This window comes from Aegilops tauschii, chromosome 1 (genome assembly GCF_002575655.3).
Source record: "Aegilops tauschii subsp. strangulata cultivar AL8/78 chromosome 1, Aet v6.0, whole genome shotgun sequence".
Taxonomy (NCBI): Eukaryota; Viridiplantae; Streptophyta; class Magnoliopsida; order Poales; family Poaceae; genus Aegilops; species Aegilops tauschii.
Window position 1 is genome coordinate 388,626,257 of NC_053035.3, and position 6,303 is coordinate 388,632,559.

Consider the following 6,303-nt stretch of genomic DNA (forward strand, 5'->3'; position numbering starts at 1 on the left):
GCAAGGCACGTATAGTATTATTGCCATCGAGGATAACAAGATGGGGTTTATATCATATTGCATGAGTTTATCCCTCTACATCATGTCATCTTGCTTAAAGCGTTACTCCGTTCTTATGAACTTAATACTCTAGATGCATGCTGGATAGCGGTCGATGTGTGGAGTAATAGTAGTAGATGCAGGAAGGAGTCGGTCTACTTATCTCGGACGTGATGCATATATACATGATCATACCTACATATTCTCATAACTATGCTCAATTCTGTCAATTGCTCAACAGTAATTTGTTCTCCCACCGTAAAACTTATGCTCTTGAGAGAAGCCACTAGTGAAACCTATGGCCCCCGGGTCTATTCTCCATCATATTAATCTTCCAACAACAAGCTATTTCCTTTGCCTTTTATTTTGCTTTTATTTTACTTTGCATCTTTATCACAAAAATACCAAAAATATTATCTTATCATATCTATCAGATCTCACTCTCGTAAGTGACCGTGAAGGGATTGACAACCCCTTATCGCGTTGGTTGCGAGGATTTATTTGTTTGTGTAGGTGCGAGGGACTTGTGTGTGGCCTCCTACTGGATTGATACCTTGGTTCTCAAAAACTGAGGGAAATACTTACGCTACTTTGCTGCATCACCCTTTCCTCTTCAAGGGAAAACCAACGCAGTGCTCGGGAGGTAGCAATGAGGTGGTGAGAAAGCGAGGCTTGTAGCAAGAGGCTTCACGCAGAGACCCGACATCGATTACGATGTAACATACCTGCTTGGTATGAGTGGAATTATGTTTCGATACTAAATAACATTGGCAATAAAAATAATAATATTATCCATGCAGTTGATGGATGAAGTGGCTACAAACTCATATGAGTCACTCATTTCAGAAATCTCTATTGAAGTCCCTCAAGGGCTTATACTTCTGAATCCAAAAGCAAATCACAACAAGTTTTGTGTAAAACTTCATAAGTCACTCCATGACTTGAAATAGTCGAAAATCATATGGTACTACCGACTAAATGAGTTCCTTCTTCAAAAGGATTACTCGGATAATGATGATTATTTACATGTTTAATAAAGGAATCAATTTGATTTCCTATCACCTCAGTGTATATTGATGACCTCATGATTAATCTCTATACAAGACCTAAACATACATAAAATCATCTTAAGACGGAAAATTTGGATTCAACCAAATTTAGCTTAAGCTTACAACTTGAGCATTCTCTCAAGAATACATATCAGTCTATATATATCCAAAGCATATACGGGAAGTTCAATGTGGATATATACTAATAAAAGACATGTAATATGGTCATACTACCCCTGATAGGGTACAAATCCATTCATACTTAGGGGTGATAATGAAGTGATATCAGGACCTGAAGTTCTATATTTCACTAATGTCAAATCACTCATATAATTGCAAACTACGTCAGGTCTGACACTATATTTGCTATCTTTGTTTAGAGTGCAAACCCGAATAAAAGGTATAGGGTCGACATTTGAAATATCAACTTATATTTCAAGCTCACAATAAATCTTGGACAATTCCATCAGGAAAATCAAGATATGACCATGATATGATGAAATGATATTAGCTCTTTATTTGATCCCAACAATGCCATATCAATGACTGAATTCACTGGAATAGTTTTCTCATGGAATTCATCTAAATAGAATCTAATGACTATTTCCACTTATCATTCTGACATAATTGCTTTATCCAAAAGCATTGCAAAAATATGCATGGCTCAGTAGAATGATTAACCACACTCAAAATCATGTGGTTGAGATTCATTAGAATCATATAACTTGATTTTATCAAGATTCTACCACTTGTGTTATTCAATATCGAAAGGTTATACAAAGAGCAATATCATAAGGCACATTGCTCGAAAATCACTTATCCTCACGAATTATAGAAAATGAGGAAACAATTTGCAAACAAAATATTGGAAAATCCAACGGATTATTCATAACATCGTGATCATGTCAATAGAATTGATCTGACACATCCTCCAGCTTTGCAAAGTTCAGGGGGAGTAATCTCCCAAAGTATAACCCGTTAACAATCATCAGATTACATATATTGTACTCTTTTTCCCTTCATGAGTTTTTTCCTAATGGTTTCTCATAAAAGGTTTTTAACGAGACAATATAGATACAAGTGTTCACATATGTCATATCAGTTTCTCCTTATATTTTTCCCATTGGGTTTTAAAGGAGTTTTCTATTGCATATCAGATCGCATTCTTTTCCTTATAAGTTTTCTATCAAAGTTTCTCATAATGGTTTTTAATGAGGCAATATCTTTTTAAGATGATATGCAATACTTTCAAGTTTTCCCCATTAGGTTTTTTAAAGGAAAGTATATAAACCAGTTATCTCCTTCTTCAAAGGTTTTCTCATATGAGTTATCAAGAGACAATAATCATTATATGTTGCATCATTTTTCTCCTTATTATTTTTCCCACCGGGTTTAAAGGAGTTTTAGCAACATATCTACACTATTCTCCTCATATTTTTCCCACAGGGTTTTTGGAGGAGACTTTAATGATTATACAAGGATTTCTCAAGACGAAGATGATGAACATTCTCAAGGGCGGCCATATATTAGGAGGAGTCTATCAAGATGAGGCATACTCACCTAGTGAAGCATAGATTAGGGGGAGTGTTAAGGATTAATTAAATCCTAATAATCCATGCTTAGGTCAGTTGTGTAGATTAGCAACCGCTAGTTACCACCTATGTAGTTACCGCCTTGTAACAGGGGTATAAATACCCTACTCTTCAATCAATAAAATAATATGTTCATTCTCTCAATCACTTTTACTTTCACAGCAGGGTTCCAGTTGGGATTACAATCATATTTTAATCAATTTATTTATTCCTCTTTTTCCTTTTTTCCTTTTATTTCCTTTTTCTCTATCCTTTTCTACTTTCTTTTTCCAAATTCGTAATTGTTTTCTTCAAATAGATGAACTTATTCTCTAAATCCATGAACTAAATTTTCCGAAACTTATGAACTTCTTTTCAAATTGATGAACCTTTTTCAAAATAGATGAACTTATTTTTCAAATTTGATGAACTTTTTCTTAAAATCGATAAACTTTTTTTCAAAATCGATGAACTTATTCTCAAAACGATGAACTTATTTCCAAAATCGATGAACTTTTTCCAAATTGGATGAACTTTTTTCAAAATTGGTGAACTTTTATCAGAATCGATGAACTTTTTTAATTTAGATGAACTTTTTCCAAATTCGATGAACTTTTTTCAAATCAATGAACTTTTTTTCAAATTTGATGAACTTTTTTTGAAAATCAATGAACTTCTTTTGAATTCATGAACTGTTTTTTGAATACATGAACTTTTCGAATTGGTGAACTAATTTTTGAATATGTGAACTGTTTTGCATGCTCAAGCACTCCATCTATAACATGTGAACATATTTTCAAATAATTGGAAAATATAAATGATATAGTGTATTGTGCAATAAATAGCGCGTTATGTTTCTATTTTTGTAAACCTTTCGCGTTGTGAGTATACACAAGCAGTTAGCTGGTGCAGTGGCTAGCCTCTATTTTTGGCTGTCATTTTTCGTGTTTCTTGTTGCGTGATCGTGGGCCGGCCCATCCAGCCGCTGCTGCGGGGCCAGTTCCTTTGCGCGGCGCAGGTTCGTGTCCATCACTGATAATTTTGGGCCAAAGCTAATCTGGATCGATGTTAGTAGTGGCCGTGACAAACTGATGCCCGTCAAGTAAGTGACACTTGTAGTGGTCCACCTATAATCAGTTTCCAGTAGTGGCAGCGCACAACATCTCCATCTGTGAGGTGGGGATAAGCGTCGATGGGCTAAGCGGCACAACTCACATAATGTGCATCGGCTACGTAGCGGTTGGAGATGGAAAGATCCCCCCGCCTAAAGTTTTTATTTTATTTTATTTTTTTGCAGTGTGCAAAATCCCCATACTAATGGGGAGAGGGGCTGATTGCTGGGAGCTCCATTCCTGATATTTTAGGGGATGGGTTCGTGTAACTCTCAAGGCTGTATCTTTTTGCAGTCAAGTGTTTTTTTTTTTGGATGACTTTGAATGCTCTTAGGACACCCAGACCGTGAGATAAAATGGGATGAAAGACAATAGAAATCGAAGAATACAAGCTAGATATTTTATGCATGCAAACATGACAGAGTTACTTGATTCCCATCAGATTACTTGATTTTCCAACAGACTACTTGGTTCAGGAATTCAACAGCTTACTTAGTTCAGGAATTGAAAGTCTAGCAAAAGGTGAGACGCTTAACGACACGCAGCTCAAAAGGTGAAAATCCCAATGACAACTCCTAGGGACCAGATCCAGCACCCCTCCCCTTGCAAGTCTGCAACACTTGTAGGCCTTGGTGCTTCGAGACATCTTTCATGGCATCATAAGCTTTCCTGTATATTCCAATCAGAACCATGAGAGACATGGAAACACCACATGGCGTCTGTCACTTGTAACACTTTTGGAGCAAATGCACAACAAAAAATGTGGACAAAGAAAAGGCCGGGCATATTTCTTTTGATAAAAAACGGCACAAAAAAAAGGAATCATCGAAGTTCATACACGAACTGAAAACTAAACCGAGCTTAATTAACATATCCCCAACTTCTCAAGGTAAAGACGTGTATCGACGGCATAGTTAAGTGACCAATGCTATAAAATCTAAAAATCTATTAATACTATATAGAATGTATAACTAACGTTAAGATGTGCTGAGACATGGGATTCAGTATACGTCTAGTTAACGACCAATAACAAAAGGACATTTTAAAAATGCATAATGTAACCAATGAGGGTTCTGCCCAAACGAAAAAAACAGCTAGGCGGATGGGATACCGTAATGCATCCTCCATCTCAGTGTTGGCTGGGTCCAACTTGAGTCCATCCAAGAAATGTTCGCTTGCACCCTCGTAATCCTGACGATAGAACACAAGTTAACGGTCAAAAATAACTAGCAGACAAACTGACAAAGAGGAAAAAACATCCGACAGTATCATCTATGTAACCTTCAGCAACATCAGAGCTGCACCCTGCCGGTAACAGGCCTTTGGCCAGTCAGGCCGCAATTTTCTGCATTCACTAGCGTCCAACAAAGCCTTGTCGCCCTCGCCAATGTGAAGCCAACAAAGGCTCCTGTTTGAGTACAATGTTGCATTGTTGGGATCAAACTTTATTGCCTACAATCAACAAGGCATAACAACAGTGAACATAAAATAAATAAATAAACTCTTAGGAATTTTTTTACAGTGAGATTGCAAATGCAAATGGCTGAGCAGATTCTAAATAATAAGATAATTACTTAACCAAACCACGAATGATGAAGCTTGGAACAAAACAGCCCATTAACCCAACATATACAATTACCAAGTATAACACAATGTTGAGGTCATACCATGCGTGAACTGAGAAATAGCAGCGAATAAATTATATTTCAACATGTCTTCCTACAAGTTAATGTCATTATGTTTTTCATTCTTTCACTCATTATACACTACTGGCTCGGTCTCTGAAAAGAGGGCCCAAAAATTATCTCTGAAGTCAAATAGTTCAAAGTATGAACAAGATTCTTGGAAAACTATCAAGAACTACAATGCTAACTTACTATCATTAGATACAAAATAAAATATATTTTATATTATATAAATTTTGTATTATATTGTTGATAGTTTTTCCTATAAACTCGGTCAAATTATGCATATTTTGACTTCTGACAAAGTTTTGAGGCCTATTTTTCATAGACGGAGGAAATTAGCAGTAACTCTTAAACAACAGGTTTATATGAGTATACGACAAGTATGGTAAACAAAACACTAAATTTATTCTCAAGTAAATTCACCATCATCAGATTAACACAACAACAATAATCTGCCCTCATCAAGTTTATGACTTGATGGAAGCACAACAATGCCTTCTCCCTGTGATTTCCAACAAATTCAGCACTCCCTTTATAGGCAGCGCAGACCCTGCGGGTAGGGACCTTACTGTTGCCGCCCTGCGATTCAAAATAACTGAGAGCAGCCACCCAGTACAATGTAAAAAGTTGGGTATTTGAATAAGTTTGTCCAAAATAATACTTCAGATAAATGGATTTCATCCATGAATAATGTAAAACCAGGTCATAATCTATCAAATTAGGAACCTTGCTTCAGGTAGAAAGCTCAGCAAAAAAATAAAAATAAAAGGAGGTACACTATCCATTTTAACACATGGACTAAATGAAAGACTGGAAAAGGAGAATGTAACGAGTAAATGGTGCT

At 36.2% G+C, this 6,303-nt stretch overlaps 1 long non-coding RNA gene across 1 annotated transcript; it reads right to left on the reverse strand.

Moving 5' to 3' along the window:
• Positions 1-4,151: 4,151 nt before the first annotated feature.
• Positions 4,152-5,282, reverse strand: LOC120963138 (uncharacterized). Its single transcript, XR_006668994.2, has 2 exons — positions 4,883-5,282; positions 4,152-4,440 (listed from the first exon to the last, which is right to left on the reverse strand). It is a non-coding gene; the product is annotated as an uncharacterized lncRNA (long non-coding RNA).
• Positions 5,283-6,303: the final 1,021 nt, after the last annotated feature.